The 18,668-nt window shown below is 29.2% G+C and overlaps 1 pseudogene; it reads right to left on the reverse strand.

Moving 5' to 3' along the window:
• Positions 1-16,341: 16,341 nt before the first annotated feature.
• LOC106355889 lies at positions 16,342-18,668 on the reverse strand (annotated as a pseudogene).

Genomic DNA, 18,668 nt, shown 5'->3' on the forward strand with positions numbered 1-18,668 from the left:
TAAAAAACTTGTGGAAATAGTGCAATAGTAATAAAAACAATTATTACGATAGAGCCAATGAATGTCAGATGTGTGTTTCATTAAAGTGTATATAAATGCATTCATTGGATATCTTTCTTTAGCAAAGTTTCATTATTGTACTTACCATAAATGTAAAAAGGAAAAAACAGTAGAAATTTTTGATGGTACAAAATCACGGTAAAATCTTCTCATGACCGGCCGAGTCGGATAATTAAGCATGGAGCAATACCGTGATACAACGTTACCAAACTAAGTACCGATCACACTAGTAAATTTAGGGGTGGGCACTTTACCCGATATTCGAAGTGGCACCCGAACCCGATCCGAAAAACCCGAACCGAAATCCGAACCGAAGTAGCAAAATACCCGAACGGGTATTGAATAAGGAGAGATTGGATACCCGAACCCGAACGGATAATACCCGAACCCGAATGGATATCCGAAGATAACCGAACATATGTATAATTAACCATATATTTCTAGTTTATATCTCTCATTTTATATAAAATATTTATATTGATACTACACATACTTTAAGTTCATATGATATACATACAATTATGGAAAAAATGATTTGTTAATCACTTAAAATGCATGTCAAGTTTTTTATTTCAAAAATTAACAAAAACTTACGTAAAAAAAACTAAATTAATGCCTTTTTAGTTTTAAAATGTTATGTCCAAATCTATTAACCATTCAATCTATTAAAAATAGAAAATTAGTTAACTAAAAGTTATATTTTTAAATACAACAAACTTGAGAAATGAAAATTTTAATTTTTTTTTCAAAATCTAAATATCCGAACCCGATCCGAATTAACCGAATCCGAACTAAAAATACCCGAACCCGACCCGAAGTACAGAAATACCCGAACGGGTTCTAGACCTCTATACCGAAATACCCGAAAATCCGAAATACCCGACCCGAACCCGAACAGGTACCCGAACGCCCACCCCTAAGTAAATTCTTCATTTATAAATTCTTTACTAACTTTACCGCAATATTTTCTTTAAAAAAAAAATCATCACCGCAATATATATATACTAGTATTCTCTCCCGTGCTAAAAGCACGGGCATTGTTTTATGTCCATATATATTTTTAAATTATATAATTTACAATAAAATAAATATTACTTAAAGGTTATTAGTGATAAACTTAATTGATTTCTCTTTTCCATAACCAACAAAAAGTATTTTATATGAAATTCAGGGAAAACATATCACTTGCTCAAAATCAATTAAAACATTAACATTATTTTTGTAGATAAATTAACGTCAATATATCTATAGTTTTTAGTTCCTCTCCATGTGTATTTATTTTTCTTCATTTTCAGCTCTACGAATTTGGTGACATTATATAAGAAAAAAAAAGTGTATGTTACTCTAAGTAAACAAAAACAATATCTCTATACAATTATAAAATCATATATCAAAATTAAGGAAAACCAACCTGAGATGGGAGTCCTTCTCGTTTATTAGGAGGCCTTGTAAATCTTTAAGGTGAGCTTCGTACTTTCTTTTCTCGTATTATCACCACCACAACCAATAAACATTTTCAAGAAAATCGAAAATTAATTTAGTTAATTTCAAAATTGGTTTTAACCTAGTTTATGATGTTTACCTTTTTTAGTCACAGACTGCTTATAAGTATGTCGATTAGCCAAAATCCACAGAGAAAAAGAAAAAAAAAGTAGGTTAGGAAAAAAAAAGTTTCATCAAAAAAATCAACATGACATAACTTAGGATTTGAGTATTGAATAGTTTAACGTATTTAGTCTCACTAATCTGGATTTTAACCTTCATCTTCTAATTTTGAAAATATATTTTCTTAAAAGAGTATTGGTGTGATGCCTTGGCACAAAGACCATGCCGATCTCGATATATAACTGTTGACTTGACAATGTTGATACAATCATCAGAAGTCATCGATTTGTCTTGTTAGAAATTGAAATTTGATCACTCTCATATAGAGAGAGTCAATGGAGCAATTACATGTAGAGAAGAATTCATAGCATCGTAAGATAGAAAAAAGGTTAACGGTTTTAAAGATTGTGGGATCATGATGTTAGTGGGAGAAATAATAAAAAAAATTATTTTATATAGATTTTAATTTGGTACGGAAAATATATATGAATCAGTTATTTTAATAAACGAAACTGTTTTCTCTTAAAAACCTTTTTCAGAATTTACATTTTAAAAAAAAAATTAAATCATATGCCATGTGTCAAAATTTTATTGGGCATGCGACTTGCGCTTTAGTATATAAAGGATTACGAGACTAAATCTGTTTTGGACAAAAGTACGGAGACTGTGGTAGATAACTGTCTTTTGAAACTCTGTAAAAGTATTATTTTGAGTTTTCTGAATTTATTTAAAATATATTTTCTGTTATATGACTTTTTCATTTGTTTCAGAAATATTTAAAATTTTAATTTGACAAGAAGCCCAATACACAAGATGTTTGTGTTGATAGATTATGATTTAATCATAACGTAAAACCATTAAACATGCATAACATGTCAAAGAAAAGTAGAAAACATTACACATCGTGTTTCTTCGATCAACAATGTCAACTAACAATAGTTTTGAACAAATGTCATTTCCACCGATCTACTCTCAGGCTCTCAGCCATCTTTGTAATAATACTTTTTTTTTGTCGACATGACTTTAATATGCCTCACACAACTTTGTCTTCACTTAAGGGTTATCATATATTTAGCTTTTTTATTTTTCTGCAAATCATATATTAGCTTAACTTCAAAAAAATTGGTTGACGAAGAAAATTTATATTTGAGCTCAAGTACTTTATTTAAAATCACATTTTTCATTGTTCTCGAAGAAAAAAACAAATTCTAAATTTTCGGTCATGTTTTTTAGGTAGAAAAACATTAGGATCGCCAGTGATTTAGGTCTCAAATTAATCATTGACTGTTTGTAATTTGTAAACTAGTTTTTAGCTTTTGTTTTTTTAACAAAACTACTTTGTTTATTTACTAATCAAGATTTTGTTAAAAAAGATTTTCTAAAAACTAGAAAACTAGTTTCCAAACAACTATTTAATTCTACACAAAAACCAAAATCTGTATTTTTAGATTTACCAACAATGATTTTTTATTTTTTATTTATCATTTACATTTTTGAAAGATTTCTTCTTTCATATTTTTCCAATGCTTATTCCCCTTCTCACTCTCATACTTTCACTTCACCAGTCACCATCATGTCATCAAATAAAATAAGTGATTATACATACAATTGGACCAATTATTTTTCATTGATCATATGTTCCCATACTCAATTATGTAAATTCACATTAATAAATAAACTATGCAATAAAATACTAATTTAAAAAAAAATTTAAAAATAATCGGAATTATTCAGAATGACAAAGGGTGGATGATCATATTCATGCAAAACTGGTTTAGAAACAAATTCATCAAATTATTCAGAATGACAAATCCATATTACTATCTTTGAATGTGTGTTTTAGGTAGTATTTTATATTTTTTATTATATTCATAAGATATTTTATTGTTAATATTGATTATTATTCATCAATTTAATCAACTTTTCTTAAAAACATATACTAAAATCCAGAATTTAACATCTAAAATCACCATTCAATTTTTTTTCCAAAAACTAAAAAAAAGAACTAGAAATCGAAATCCAAAAATAAAATAAAAACTAAAATCTAAAATTTATATAGACAATCATCACCTAAATATCTAATATATTGGTTGATTGGTATGATGTTCAGAGTGAAGTGCTTAGCAATATACATTCTTACACTATAACTATCCTAGCTGTAACAAACATTACATTTAATCACAAAAACTATATTGGAAAATATGATGTTGAATTTTAAAAATCTTAATCAGCATATTTGCTGCTTACAGGAAATTTATGTTAAGAATAAAGATTGATTTATGTAAAATATCTTCTGCCACTTTAGTCATGATTCTTAAGGACTAATTTTGAAAAATCGAAATTTTTCTTACTAAAATTCAAATATTGTTTAGTATTGATGAGAAATATCCCGCATTGGAAATATAAGAATTAATCTACTACTATATAAAAGGTTAATGTCAATCCATTCATTACCAATTGGTTTTCAGTTGATAACCTATAATCAACCTGAATCTAAAATGGTATCAAAGCGATAAGATCTTTTGACCTAATTTACTACAACTACTACTACTATACCGATGTTGGACCTTCTGTGGATGTTATTCCCACATTGTCCACGCTTCAGACTAGATGTCTGAGCGTAAGGGAGGGTATTGATGAGAAACATCCTATATTAGAAATATAAGAATTAATCTCAATCTATTCATTACCAATTAGTTTTAAATTGGAAATCCATAATAAATCTGAATCTAACATTTAGAGTATATCTATATATATATAATGTTGCCTAATTCATTGTAACAAAATAGCTTTATATGAATATTTTTTTTTTTGAAGAAAGCTTTATATGAATATTGAACTTAAACCAACACGATCATCAGCCTTAAACTTATATCGATTATAAATGTCAATATTCAGTTTTTCGAGAGATTATATATTGTGTTATTTTAAATTATGAAGTACTTCTGATCCTCTTTTCTTTTACTCGAGCTTGGTAGAAAATTATTTTTTATATTTTAACATAAACAAATTAAATTGGCAGATGTCCCTGAGGACAAGGTTGAAATTCAATAGTATTTTATAATTTAAATTAAATGAATGATTATTATGAAATAAACGAAATTTTATTTAACTGAAAAAAAAAAAAAGCTTTCACTATATTTGTCGGCAACGGTGATATGAGTCTTGATAGTCGACGGTTGTGGGTCCCTTATGACCGACAAAAAATTCATTAGCTATTTTATTTTTTGTCAACAAAACCAACTTCATTACAGTATTATTTTGCATATTTGATTTTTATAAATTCGTATCAGATCGATCAAGATTACATTATAAAATTTGTCACAGTATCCAGATCATTTAACGCAGTCGTATGATGGTTTAGAGCGAGTTCCTGAGTTTGAGTAATAAACAATGAATCATGCGTTTGGATTTTAGATTTTTAAGATAATTACTTGCATAAATGTTGGTCGAAAATGGGACCGCAATTTTTTTTGTTTTTTTTTCTAATGAAGTTAAAAATTTACCTAAATTGGATTCGAAATAAGAAGGCTCATTACATTCTGTCGGCTGCTAGACAACTAATGAAAACGTTGACAAAAAAAAAGATAACTAATGAAAACACAAAAACAGTAAAACTTTTTTTATCGGCTGTCACAAGATCCAAAATAAACACAGCGTTACAATTTACAAAATACAGGTGTTTCAATAGAAATTTTCAAAACCAAAACATAGAATCAGTCAACTTTTAACTTTAAATATAATATCAGATGATAACCTCCAACGTGCGTGGATGAATTTTTATACTAATATTTGTTTATCAAATAGTTTTAACATTTTACAATATTCACATTTTTAACGATCGTAAAATGACGAATATAAATATTAGTTTTTAAATTTATCATTTTTGTTGAAAAATTAATGTATTACATTTCATTTTAATTATTTTAAGATTTGATAAGCAAAAAATAAAATTAAATTTTGAGACTAACACAAATCACCAAAACCAGATAGGTAACATCGATTGAATGACAAAAAAAAATTAGGTTTTCTGCTCTCGATTTGTTTACTATTAATGCTCTATAAGTGATTTCATTTTCTACATCTATAAATTTATGCATTCGTTCTCGTTTATGTTTCACTGATATGAATTTTGTTTCTTTTTTTTTAAAAAAAAATCTGTAAATTGCATAAATGTCAATTTAAAAAGATGCAGATATGTAAAAATTAGTTTATCTCCAGATAAATATCTAAAAATCAAAATTTTGAAAAAAATCACCGACAAATTATATTAACAAGTTAGTGTTCAAATCTAATATATCAAACTGTTATAGAATATAAGTGAAGATTCTAAGTATAAATGTTTGTCTAGTATATATTCACTGTCTGTTCTAAAAATCATCTAATTATAGAAAAACAAATTATTTATTTCCTACGCTTTTTAAGTTTAGTTACTTAAAAGTATACAGATAATATATATATAGTACTTTATCATTCTAGTATATATAAACTATGTATAAAATAAGTGCTATTTGATTTATTAAATGACTAACGAAAAAACCATAATAAATCGTTTAAATCTTTCATTCTTACAATTATAATAACTAGATAGGGTATTACGGAGAAACAAGTATTAGACGAATGATCAAATCTCTTATTCTTTGAACAAACTCAAAAGAAGATGATTAGAATCATGTAATGATATTTTAAAAGCCTTTAAGGAATAAAATCAAGACTAAATTATTTAATATAAATGAAATAATATATATATATAGTGCTTACAATATTAAAAATCACCTCGATTTGAAAAATTATATTTCTCGGATTGTCAGGATCAAATAACATATTAGAAACCAACTATTTAAAAAATAATTTGTATACATAAAAGTATACACATTAGAGTAAGAACATAAATGAAAATAATCATTTTATTTAATTTATATGGTATATAATTAAACTTTAGTGATATTGACATATATATATTATATTTTAATATAAATACTAATTAGTGACACTTTTTACTCATATGATTTTATTAACATTTGTTTATTTGCTGTAACAAAAATTTAAATCGTTAATCACAAACTTTTTAATGTGAGAGGATACAAAAGTTGTTATCAAATATGATTATTTGTAATCATTAATGGTCATATATATGTTAATCATATTAGATAATTACGTAGCTTTCATTTGAGGAAAGAATTGAAAATATTTTTTTGTACACTACTAAACAATTTGATAGTTAGTTTAGTTAAATGTATAATATAATTTATATGAACTAATTATTTTTCTAAGGATTCTAAGAATCATCATAGTGATAACACGTGGTTACGAAAACATGTTGTAATATTTCAAGATTAATATAAACATGTTTTAATGTTGAAGGATTAATATACAGGAAATAGGTGTTTCAATATGTCAAAAGATAATTTTCTATTTTTTGTTAGAAGTTAGTTAAAAGAAGTGTTTGACCAAAAAAAAAATGATATTTGGACAAAAAATAACCAGTAGATATTGAAGAGATATAGGCGCACCAAATATTAACAAAAGCTACATCGCAGTCAAGTATTATCCGCTGGGAATCTCCACATTCTAGACACCTCAAAAAATTGCTAAACCACGCAAACACTTTTTCATATATGCAGCCAAACAAGTTAATATATATTAGTCCGACAACCCTGGACCCAAAGACACCAGAGGCATCTATCATCCTTAGCCCGATCGCTTGAGAAGGGTTGTAAGCCAATTCCGTCACTTAGGAAACCTCTCAAGTACTAGTTAAGGTGATTACTTGCTTTGATCTGCTTACTCGTTATTCCTTTTTTTTTGTCACAAAATGATTATAGTCTAAATGTCCAATGGCTCGAATGAATATAACCGGAAATGAACTCAACCACAAACTAAATACAGAAGACCATTACAACAAAAATAGAGATAAATGTGTTTAAAAATTGAAAAGATCCTAAGAGAAGCTTTATTTAAGACTCAAAAATATATTTGAGAAAACAAATGATAGTCGAATAACACGATATTGATACACCAATAAAAACCTGGAATGTTGACCGGCAAAAACTTTTGGTGAGAAATTTCAGAACCGTAGACAACATCGGAAAACCAAAATCTTATCTGACTTGATTTGACACTGAAAAACATCAATGGTGGTCTAGAAGCTGAACGTGAACAGCTCTGCACTTGGCTTTATGAACCCGTAATAACAAAAGTGAAAGGCTCTCGATAGCCCGGTAGAAAAGGTTTTTATCTCGCAAAAGAAATAGTATATGAAAAAAAATATTGTAAGATAAGGTACATATGATTTTTAGTAAGTTAAAATTCAGATAATGTGTAGAAAATTTAAAGAAATTACTTCTATATATGAAGATGAGTCATTTTAAACATTGATAAGAAATCCTATTTAAGTTAAGATTTGTGTTAGTCAATCAAACATAAACTGCTAGGTTAATGCAACTATTTTTTTGACCAAAACAAGTTATCCAACTCCATCAAATCCAAAATTAATTCTCTCGATCTTGATCTTGATCTTATCCATTAGTTACTATGAAATATTAGTTTTTGCCAAAACTATGTTCATAGACAATCTGATTAAAACAATGTTAATATTTTTAGGAAGTTTAGTTATTTACTCTCATTAAAAGAACCTATTTCATGAAAACAAGACCACATACTAACTTTGATCTTCGCAAGCATGTCATAAAGTTTCTAGTTTTGTAAGAATTACTTTATCATAAGTTTCTCCGAAATTGTCCATATTGTAACTACAGAAAAAGGTAATGTTTCTATCGAAGGTGGTTAGGTTGGAGGCTCAAAAGTACAATTAAATTTGATTTTGTACAACAATGACTTGCGCAACAGAAAATTACATTACCGAATTTCAGTGAAATTAATATGCAAAGTGCTTACTCTTTGGCATTCGTATGGTACGAGATCAACATCACAAGTCATCACAACATCCACATTTTTATTTTTTTGCCAAGAAACGCAAGCTGTGCGCTTGCCTCGTACGGGGAATGTAACAATTAAATTCACTTCCTCCTGCCTTATTGTACTAGGAGAAATGTTTTGAAATCCGATCCGGATCCGCGGTTGAACCGGTAAATCCGGTTTGGATTTTGTTAAAAAACAATATTTAAAAAATCAATAAAATCTTCAAAAACCAATATTTATAAATATACATTTTTTATTATTTATAGATATTTTATTATTTCTATTTTTGTATAATACTTAAAATAAAATAATTTTAAAACATGATAATCTTTTTTAATAAAAACCACTATATTTTGATAAATTTTAATGGTAACTTTTTAAAATTTATTGGTATTTATTTATTGTTTCAAAACAATGTATTGATTAACTAAGAATACATCAAAACCAAAATCTAAATACTAAAAACCAAAACAAAAAGCTGAAAACCAGAAACAAAAACCTAAAAGTTAAAGACCAAAAACTAAAATCTAAAATCTAAAACCAAAATCTAAAAAGTAAAAACTAAAACTAAAAACTAATAGAAACAATCATCACCTATATTTTTTATATTTTATATGTAAAATGAAAATAAACTATAAAATTAAAGTTAAGTATTTTCTAAATATACAAACTATTATTTTATGTTTTATAGAAGATTTAGAAAAACTTAAATTTAGATTCTATATATTTATTTTCATAAAAATATAATATTATATAGTAAAACTAATTTATTTATTAATCCGTGGTTCACTATATATTTATTTTCATAAAAATATAATATTAGATAGTAAAACTAATTTATTTATTAATCCGTGGTTCGCCCGCGGTTGATCCGATGATCCGATGATCCGGAATGTGTCTGGTTCGTCCGGGTCGGTTTAAAAACATTGACTAGGAGATAACTCTTTGACATCTTTTTCTCATGTTGCCTTTTTTATATGCTCGGTTATGTTTTAAGTGTTCAACCAAAACAAGCTTGAGTTGGATAGAATAGAACAAGTTTCTTACATAGTTTAAATCTTAGACACAATTGTAAGGAGAGGGCGACGCAGGGATCTTTACCAAAAATGAAGATTAAAATGAAGCTTATATGAAATGACAAGTCTCTGATGATAAGTGGTAACAGCCATGCCCAAAGAAAAACGTTGTGGACCGTGGACGTGTCATTGTATATATGTTTGTTATTATTATTTTCCGGTGTTTGATACATATACGTGTATTTTGTACGTATACAACTATTATGAGGTAATAGTTATTAAAATATGGTGTGTAGCGTACGTGGAACTCTGAGAGTGTCTTGATTTACACATACTTGTATGCATATAATAACATATAGAAGAATCATTTTGGATACGCATATAATTGAAGAGCGTTACGTCATTTTTGTTATGATAATAATTTATCAAACTTTGGATGCTTGCACCACAATACATGCCACACGACAAAAGCAATGAGTTGAGTTGAGTGATCGATGGCCTTCTAATCGAATTCATTGCCTATCTTCTTTCTTTTATCTACATTTCATATATATTTTCATATCTTTTCTGTCAATGACTTCTGTGGAGACCAAAAACGATAGAGCTGAAATCTAAACTCCATACTGCACGTAGTAAGTTGTGGGTGAGAAATTTTTGTTTCATACACAAATACATTCCAATAGATTTTTGGCTTACTGAAAAATATGACTTGTGTTTAAATCCTTTTTAGCTTTAGTGAGACTTTTATTCACAATCTGGCTTTAGCAGCAATTATTTGCAAGTTCACCTTGTACCAAATCTTCATTTTCATTAATAAATTTCCATTCATAGAAAAATGACTAAATATTTTGACAAATATATAGTGTCTAGTAGATTTTTTGAGTTACAGTTTCAAAATGATTAACACATATCACTCCGTTCCATATCAGTTATCATTTTAAAATGTATTTCATTTTAAATGTTTTCCTATATTTTCAATGTGTATGTTTATTAATTTTTTAGTTTCATTACTATTATTTTACTTCACTGATTATAAAATTCAAAGAAAATAACACATTAATTAAAAATAAAATAAAATATATAATTATCATTTGATATATGCAAAAAGAAAGTTTAACGACATATAATATGAAATAGAGGTAATCCCTTTCTTATTATTTGAGGAGCATTGTATATAACTAACCTTTCATTCATGTGTTTATTACATGTGTGCCATTTCCTACGTGTCAGCACCACAAGCTATCTCACCTTATATATTCAAAAACTCTTTCTTAACTAGACTAATTACAATATTTACCATTGATCATTACATTAAAAAATTTGAATATACTATAAGCTTATTGAGTATTGACTAACAAAAAAAATAAACATGCGCCTTACTTGCTAAGCTTCAATTACAAACGGTTGGATCTTTAAATACGCAGAGATTTTATTGCCATAACCTGAGATTCTTCGTAATGATCGATTTTTTTATATAGTCTGACTTAAATATTAATGCCTTTCTATATAGTTAGACTACATAAAATTCATTGTCTACGTATGTATCTACATATCTACTTATATATCTGTTGCTGCAACTCTTCTCCGTATTAGATAAAGATACCAATCACAATCGCAATGTTGAAGAATTACTACATAATGGCAAAATGTAATAGATATATACGTACACTTTTTTTTAAATGACATAAAACGATCTAATATATTATATTTTTAAGAGCTAATAATAGTTTCAAATCTTCTCCATTGCATGTTAACCATGTTTATCGTTTTCATAATTATCAATGCAATTGTAGTCGACGATCATTTTATGATAGTTTAAATTCAAGGCAATACAATTTAATACATTACCATTTTGATTTTTCCCATAACATATGATTCAAATTTGAATTGTCAATCACGGGATCAAATACATTATTGTCAATGGCAATGTTAGCGTGATAATGAAAACAAAATTGACGTGAAAAGAGGAGTTTCCTATATAAGGGATTTAACGGATATTGCATAGTTGTTATTTTTTTTTTTACAGCAAGAACATTTACAGACTCATATAGACTCTGTAAACCATATTGCATAGTTGTTATTTGAATACGGTTTTATCACGTCAAAGTTATTACGAATACATGTTGTCCATCGTTGATTTATACATATTTTTTGCAACAGAAGATATTTTTACATTAAATTTGCGTGACTAGATCATATATTGCTTAAAAAAACATAACAGATTTATGAAGTGAACAATATTTAATTCAATACTCTTTTTCAAAATACTGTGATAGATATTCGTTGAAGAGATCGTTTGATTTTGTGAAAGACTAAGTGCAACATTTTTACATCAGATTCGGAAAAAAATTCTCAAACATGTAATATATTGCTTTAAAAATATTTATAACAAAGCTATGAAGTGAACAATATAAAAATAAGAATTCTTTAAAATCAATTTTTTTTTATTTTAATACTTCGAAGATCATGATCAAGTTATGCATAAATCTATGCAATATTTCGACCAATCATAAAACTATGGAATATTTGAAACTACATATATGTTCAAAATTATTAATCTTAGTTAGAAAAGCAATTAAAATCGACAGTAATTTAGGAAAATACATTAAATTTTCGTAAACAATTCATAATATTTGATACAATCAAATTATTAATTATCAAAATCATCGGAAGAAAATCAAAGATTTGGCCAGTTCAGATCTTAAATTCTGGAGTCAAGTGTGGAATCAATTCATAATTGATTTTCTTCCGATGATTTTGAAAATCAAGTCAATATTTTTCCCTTGGCCTACAAACAGTTTAATATTTAGATTGACAAGGTTTACTTCCTCAGATTTCCTTATTTTATACGTCCCAAATTTAAGCTGTTTCTATATGGTTTGAATTAATTTCTTATTTCTGGTATAAATATTTGTAATTTATAAGCTATAGGGAATGTGAATATTTGGTCATATACTACAAACATATTAATGCTATCGGCTAACTTTATTTCCTCAGATTTCCTTATTTTACAAATTAAATTTATTTGGGATTACCTAAGAATATGGATACTGAATATTCTCTTTCGCCATAATGCAAACCTTGCTGTACAGTACTATTTATCAAGTTTATAATCAATTCATAATCTTCACTAAATGAATTTTTAAAACCATCAAGTAATTTACCTTAGTTATAGTCGTTGAGAAACACGTTTCCATATACGATTCAAGATCCAAATTTTGCCTAATTTGAGAGCTGCGCTTTTTTTAAAAAACATGTGAAAAGATCAGTTTTAAAGTAAATTGTACGGCAAGTATAGAAATATTAATTAGTAAATATTTGCGACTATAATTTTGGCTATTTGTTTTCATCATTAAAACTCTATATAAATACGCAGTGTCTGCAACACAGCTCCTCACCACATCACTCTTTCTAAATCATCATTAACAAAACCAGAAGTAAACCAATGGCGGACTTTATAGGATTGTAAACGAAGAGTTTTGAAGACACTTTTCACAGCAGTCGTAGTTTTCTTAGTTTTTTATTTATTTTGTTTCCTTATTATATAGGATATGCTTTCACATTTTATTTTATTTTATCGCCTATGTTTCGTTTTATCTTATATTCATATTTTATTTTCTGAAAGCAATAATTATATTGCATATATTTCGTTTTATCTTTATTTCATAATTAATTTTATATAAGTTTTTGTTTACTCTTATAGATTATTTTCTCGAACTATACTTCAATCACACAAAACAAATAACACAAGTTTTAAAAAACTTTGAAGCTTACTTTATTTACATATCCACAATTTCGTTGAATCCCTTAATATAAATAACATGTAATATTTGTATCTATGACTTTTACATTTCTAATATCTATATATTCAAACTTATAATTTCTTTAAGTTTCCTCACTCCGCGCATGGCGCAGGTGATCACCTAGTAATTGTTAACTGGATTAATAAGAAAAACCTAATCATTCCCAAAATACGATGTCATCAACCGTGAAGTTACCGGATGATTGTCAGTATACTTTGTGTTGTTATCTTCAGCCCTTTGGACCTTGTGGAATCGAATAATTGAATTCATATACAACTAATGCTTAAACTGGACATACAAATACGATGTTGTTCAATAGCATCACTAAGTTATATAACATAAACGATGGACTTTACAATAGAGAATGTATACATGCATGCTAATAAGACTAATTATTGGGTTCACTCCCTAGGTTCACCAACCAATAGGATTTCATTATTTCAAATTTGATATTTTTAAAAAAAGAAACAAAATATTGTCAAGTTATATTATGTTTTTAAAATATAAAAAATAAAAAATAAAAATATTAGTAATTACAAAAAAATATTTTTAACGTCGTCAGGAAAAAACTAAACCCTAAATCCTAATCCCTAAACCCTAAATCTAAAACCCTAAACCCTTGGATAAACCTAGATCCTTGGCTAAATCATAAACTCTAAATCAAAAACACTAAACACTAAAACACTCAAGGGTTTAGGATTTTAGTGCTTAGTGTTTTTGATTTAGAATTTATGATTTATCCAAGGGTTTAGGGTTTACCCAAGGGTTTAGGGTTTCAGATTTAGGGTTTAGGGATTAGGATTTAGGGTTTAGTGTTTTGCTGGCGACGTTAACAATATTTTTTTTTTAAATTCTTTGTTTTTGTAACTACTATTTTTTTTTTACCTTTTTATTTTAAAAACATAATATAACTCAACAATATTTTATTTCCTTTTTAAAAGATATCGAAATTGAAATAACGAAATCCTATTGGTTGGTGAATCTAGAAATTCACCCTAGGGGGTGAACCCAATAATAACTCTGCTAATAATTTGAATCAACACATTAAGAGATTCTCCAATGATTGACATATCAGCTTTTCAAAAACTTACATGTCGATAAATGAAAAAACTTGAGCAACCAATATATTCATTTCGTTTGTAAAGCTAGCTATTTTTTCCAGTTGAGCTTTCTCACTGATTTTTAACCTTTGTAGCTATGTTCATAAGTTCCACACAAGGCTAAACAACTCACAGACGAACCTGTTGAGGATATATCCAAAGGACATACAACACGAGTACCTCCTCCAACTACAAGCCGTTCAACGCTTGGGTATACGGAGCTCAAATAGTTGTTTTCAACATGCAGGTTTGCAGTTTTTTAATTTTATTTTCTCACAGGCCTTTTCAACATTTACCAAAACTCCATCCCACCCGATGCATCCTTTACCTTTGATCTGCAGGGCTATAGAAAAGCCCTCTGGATGATGCAATACATGAAGAAACCAGACTTTATGATGATTAAAGGTTCGGACAGAGAAGTTTTTGACCCAAAAGCAAAGTTACCAACAACTCTGAGAGTGAAAGTATATATGGTAAAAGGATGGGACTCTGGTTTCCAGCAAGCATGTTTCAGCACTTGGTCTTCTCCTAACTTCTACACAAGGGTAAGCAACTCATCACACAAGAGTCACTTTGATTTAGATGCTTAATACATTGTGATTCTCTACTCTGAGATCTGTTTCATATGCATTGAAATATTTTGTGTGAAAGCAGGTGGGGATAACAGGAGTAAGAGGTGATAGAGTAATGAAGAAAGCACTTGGGAGCTATTTGGGACGAGGAGCTTGAGTTTCAGCTTACAGTACCAGAGCTGGCGTTGCTCAAAGTGGAAGTTCCCGACACGACATGCTAGTGAAGGACGATTTTTTGGGGTAGGCATGTTTGTATGTGGTGAGCTGAGACATGGTATAAGATCTGTTCCTTTGTATGATCACAAAGCCGAGAGACTTGTGGCGGTTACACTTCTCATGCAGTTTCAGTTTGTTTATAAATCAGAGATTCTTTCTTCATCTTACTGTCATACTTTAAAAGAGTTGTAGTAGATAAGTTTTTACCGCACAAAACAAGACAATTTCCTTACATATAAGATACAACGAATCAAATAATTATATTGAACAGATATATTCTGAAACAATATTAAGCTTTTAGATATACCAATGAGCTTATATTATATGTGTTCGCTTCATAATTTGTGATGCTGAGTTTTGCATATTTTTTACGGTTAGATAAATATTATCAGTTTAAAAAAAAACAACTAAGAAAATTTGGGTCCGTAAAATTTTACATCTTTGTAAAATGAAGTTCATATCATATTAAATTATTTAAATTAAAAAATAGATTCCTTCTAACCGAATTTGAACATTGTTTCTTTGAGTTTGCATATTAGTTTGATTATAAATTTATAGTATAAAAATGAAAATGTAAAACAATGCATTATAGGTTGAAGAAAACTCTTAATTTTTTTTTTTAATTCTTGGTCTTCTATATCTATTTTCAAAATATGTTCTTCTGTGGGTGATTAAGGGATTTGCAGAAAGCAACATGTAATTTCACTACATTGGTTGGCCAAAGAGCATTTGGACCTGTCTACAAAGTTCAAATGTCCACTGGTGACTATTGCTGGCAAAGTTCTCGCCACCGATTTCAAACAGGGCAAAAAAGAGTTTCAGACAGGTAAAAACATAATCAATGAAAATCTGCTTTATGATTCTGTGTGACATACATCTACATCTAAATAATAAAAAATCGTCTCTATGGTAAGCACGGTTCCAACCAGGGGCGAAGCCAGAAAGTTTTTATCACGGGTGCACTATTATTAAAGTAAATAATATTAAATAAAATATGAAAATATTAAAAAAGTATTAAAAACAATATTTTTATGTTAAAAACAACATTTTACAAAAGCATCCTTCTTTCACTCATGGCTTGAAATCGGATCAACACTTCTTCGTTGTGACATCGTCAAGCAATTCCTTTTCGATAAAACAAATGAGATAATCACTTAAAAAATGATCTCCCATTCGATTTCGTAAAGATGTCTTCACTAGTTTCATTGCTGAGAAGCATCTTTCAACACTTGCAGTAGCAACCGGCAAAGTCAAACCAACTTCAAAAGTCTATAAACCAAAGGATGTGCCATATGCTTTTGTGTTTCTACCATCAGAAGAGAAAGATCTCCAAGACTCTTCAGATTTTTAAAACGTTGATCATGTCGTACATTGTCGATGAAAATACAAGTTGTTGCTCAAGCGATAAACAGTCCATAAAACTGAAGTCATCTGGATAGAACTTAGCCAACTTCACCAACTTTGACTTGTCAAATCCACGAAAAGCACCAATAGGATTTAGGAAGCCATACAAATAAGCAGCTCAGTGTTTACCTCAGTAAAACGATCGTTGAATTCCTGAAGTTGCAAATCCAAAGTTGCATTAAAGCAATGAACCTTATAGTGATGCAAATTAGTGATGTTGGTTTTTTTCCTTGGCCTCCGAGAATCGATAAAATCATCTTCCATATCGAGCATCTGAGTATCATGTTTCTCACAAAAAGAAGAAATTGTCAAGATAAGTGAATCCCATCCATCATCTCTTACTCTCTGTAATTCCCTTAGTAGATTCTACTAGTGACATAGCATTCAAAATGTCTTGATTTTTGCTTTGCAAAGCCATTGATAGATTCTCACATATTCCCAAAATAAGTAACATCAGATGCATATAGAACACACAATCAAATGTCTGAACATACTTGAGAAGACCATATGCCTGGCATCTCTTAGAATCATCGGCGCCTTCCTCTTCGATATACTCAAGAACTTTAATAATAGTAGAAAACAACCCAACCAAACGCAACAACGTTTTATAATGAGAACCCCACCTTGTAGTTCCAGGCCTTTGAAAAGAAATTTCTTGATTCTGTCCTTTCCCAGTGTTAATGTCACCACTAGCAATTTCAACATTTATCTCGTCTCGATAATTTTCCCGGACTTTATCTTTCCGTTTACAAGAAGCTCCAACCACATTCAGTAACATAGAAACCATATCAAAGAAATCAGCAATCTCAAATATCTTTTTCGCAACAGCCACTACAACCAACTGAAGTTGATGAGCAAAGCAATGAACATAATATGCAGAGCTGTTTTCTTTAGTAATCAATGATCGCAACCCATTGAACTCTCCTTTCATATTACTAGCTCCGTCATAACCTTGTCCTCTCACTTTTTTTAAGCTCAGTCCATACTTAGCAAACAACTCATCAATAGCATGCTTCAAAGATAAAGAAGAAGTCTCTTTCACATGGACAACTCCAACGAACCTTTCTTTGACTGCTCCTTTCTTATCAACAAATCGAAAAACAACAGCCATCTGTTCTTTGTCAGACACGTCAGCAGATTCATCTACTAATAACCAAACACTCCGTTATCAATTTCTTCTATAACAGATTTCACAACTTCTTCTGCAAAAGCGTTTACAATATCCTTTTGAATCTCTGAAGAAGAAACCATCTTGTTATTTCCCGGAGCATTCTCCAAAACAACTTTTCTTATAACATCATTGTGATCAGCTGTGTATTTCAGAAGTTCTAAAAAGTTGCCTTTGTTAGAAGAATCTTCTCCTTCTCTATGACCTCGAAAAGCTAATCCTTGTCGCAATAAGTATCTAGAAACATCAACAGAAGCATTTAATCTGATACGATACTCATTTTTCATCGCATTAGTCTTCTTATACATAGCATGCACTATGGATTGACCTTGATTCATCAAATCATCACACTTCTTGACAGCATATTGTGAGAACTGTTAAGCTCTCCTACATGGAAAGATAACCTATCAGGCTTATGCCAATTCGAGAATCCATCCCTCACAAATCCAGGATACGCATCATCTCTAAACAAGTAGCAACACAAACAATAAGCTTTTCCTCTGATACACTATACTCTAGCCATTACCATACAGACCAAACCAAGCTGGATTGAATCGTCTCATTTTACCACCTATGAGTCTCTTTTCAAAGTTATGACCAAGTGGTTGACACGGGCCTCTAAGAAGGTACTTGCGTCTTACCTCATCGACTTGATTTGCATTATAATCCTTGATATTTTTTCTTTTAGCAGGATCCCACGGCAAATCATCAGTATCATTAGATGGTAAGGTGTTATCAGATGGTGAAACTGATGCTGGTTTGTAGTACCGTTCCATTGATTAATCTACAAAACCAAAAACATA

This window comes from Brassica napus, unplaced genomic scaffold (genome assembly GCF_020379485.1).
Source record: "Brassica napus cultivar Da-Ae unplaced genomic scaffold, Da-Ae ScsIHWf_1339;HRSCAF=1910, whole genome shotgun sequence".
NCBI lineage: Eukaryota > Viridiplantae > Streptophyta > Magnoliopsida > Brassicales > Brassicaceae > Brassica > Brassica napus.